Source organism: Pteropus alecto, unplaced genomic scaffold (assembly GCF_000325575.1).
Source record: "Pteropus alecto unplaced genomic scaffold, ASM32557v1 scaffold52, whole genome shotgun sequence".
Classification (NCBI taxonomy): domain Eukaryota; kingdom Metazoa; phylum Chordata; class Mammalia; order Chiroptera; family Pteropodidae; genus Pteropus; species Pteropus alecto.
In genome coordinates, this window is record NW_006433941.1 from 1,170,771 (window position 1) to 1,173,257 (window position 2,487).

Sequence of the window (2,487 nt, forward strand, 5' to 3'; positions counted from 1 at the left end):
GAAGCCCATCTGATGGTATCTATAAAGATGTATTTATATCAGTTGGATCATAATAATATTTTGAAGTCTGTTTTGGTCACTGCATTGATTATACTATGAACATATTTTTGTGTCAATAGATACGCATTTCAATCATCTTTCTAAAATTTCTGCATAGTATTCCTTCATATAGTCAACCATTATTTATTTACTTGATACTCTTGTGGGGGCAAGTTAATTTTTCCCATGTATCAATGATAAATATCCTTATAAGTAATTTTTAATTATTTTCCTCAGGATATATTTCTAAGAATGAGATTTCTGTAAAAAGTATTCTTTGCTATTTATCAACTTTCTTTTCTCCAATATTTACATTACTCCTTTGGGCAACCAGAATTCCGCTTTATACAACACAAAGGATATAATCACCGCTTTCTTTAAACTTTCTATGCTAGGTAAAACTGTTTTCCTTCAGGTTGACTATTTCTACAGGTCTTTTTTTTTTTTTTTAGCAGATCAGGCATTTAATTAAGTTCTTCATAATAAATTTAGAACACCAGTTTGTGAGGATAAACACCATTTGCGAGAGCAAACACAGAGAGGACGTAGACCTAGAACTGAAGAACAGTTTTGATTTGGGGCAGAATATACGAGTCTACAGCTTTCTGGTCAACCTTATGCTGCTCTGTTATCTAGTATTTCCCTTTTTCTGTGTCAAAGATCTACCCTCCTGGTGTCTGACCTTGCACAGCTTCTTCCTGAAGTAAGTGTTAGTGAAATATTTGGGGATTTTCACATCACTGATGTCAATTTTGGTGGAGGTGGCGATGGCAAATTTCTGGCATGTTCTACACAGAGGAATTTGATTGAGGAACAGACAGAGGTCCAGTCACAAGTAGCAAGCCACTGCTCAGCTGCTTCAGGAAAATCACCCTCTTGCTTCTGCTACTCTCAGTGAGTATGATCAGAATGGTCCTAGGAGTGATGCTAACCCAAAGTTTTCTCGCATGCTGTCTGGCCGTGGCTCAGCAGCTTTCAAGGCATATCTTCAGTAGGAATATCCAGGCACTTTGCTAAGTTTAACCTCTCAGGTGCCACCATCTTGTTGGCATCAATTGGTTTTGTGACAGTAGAGAGAATCTTCTTTTTTTTTCAATCCTGGATTTAGCTGCTGAATACTTTCTCTTATACATGGCCTTTCTGGAATACATAGCTAATTGGGAATATCTGCCGATTCCTGTGATCTGGACAGGCTTTTAGCTGAAGTGGGGCTTCCATTTCTTAGGCATTTTGGCCTTGAGGTTACCTTTTTTAACCTTACCACCAGCATCAGCCTTCTTGGCTTCAGGTTTCTTCTTCTTAGTGTTCAGCTTCTCAGATTTTTCATCTGCCATCTTGCAAGATGGGAAAGACAGGCCTCTTTTAATATGTTGTGGTCTCATTTACAGGTTGGTTGAACTTCATGTGAAATTTCATATTAGATGTTTACTTTAAAAAAATAGCTTCTCATTTTCCTGCCAACAAACTATAAACAAGAAGCTGACTGGCCAATCTTGACAAAACTGCTTCTGTAAGTTAAAAGGCATTTCAGTTTAAATTCGCAAGAATAATTTCTCTTCTCTTTCACGTGTGCCCACAACACACACATCTCTTGTTCTGTTCATTTCTCTATTCATTTTATTAATCTTGCATATGAAATTCTTGACACTCAAAAACTGACTCTAAGTTTTCTGAGGACAAGGATCCTATCTTCTAAACTTGGCTCAAATGTTCTCGATTCCCCTCCACACAAAAGCATTTCTCAGTTCTTGACATAACACTGAATCCTTGAATTCTCCTCTCACCCTTATTATACTTGAAAGCTACTCTGTAGAATGACATTGCAATTTCTTTTGAATTCCTTACATTGTCTAGTATAGAAGCACAGGCCAAACTGACTCTTGGACCAAAGCTCTTAGTACTCAGGGACACCACATGACCTAATATCTGTTTCTAATATCAAAGATGAATGAGCTTTTTAAAATGCAAATCTGATCAGTTTCTCTTATCACTTACAGCCCTGCACTGATTACCCATTGCTCTTGAGATAAAGGTAGTGCTCCTTAAGAGTACCTACGGCAACCTTCCCACTCTGTGATCGCAAATCTCTCCTTGCTACCCTTCAGTCTCAGAAAACCATGTACATTGGTCATAAGCAATCTATGTGTGCTCTTCTACCTCAAAGGTTTGTTTCCTTTGCAGAGGAACTGTTGATATCCTTCCTTGCCCGGTTAGCTATGCTTCATCTTTCAGATGTTTACATAATTATCTCTTCTTCAAGGAACGCTCCTTTACCTTAGATAAGTCTAACTCCCCAATATATGTTCCCATTACACCATATGATTCTCTATTGTAGTCCTTACTTGCAACTGAAATGTCATATGTATTTCTGTGCTTGTTTAGTTAATGTCTGTCTCCCCCACCAGAGTGTAAGTTTCATTAAAACCAGGATAATATCTGTTTCCTTCA

At 37.6% G+C, this 2,487-nt stretch overlaps 1 pseudogene; it reads right to left on the bottom strand.

Annotated features, from left to right (window-relative positions):
• Window positions 1–527: 527 nt before the first annotated feature.
• LOC102889469 lies at window positions 528–1,373 on the bottom strand (annotated as a pseudogene).
• Window positions 1,374–2,487: the final 1,114 nt, after the last annotated feature.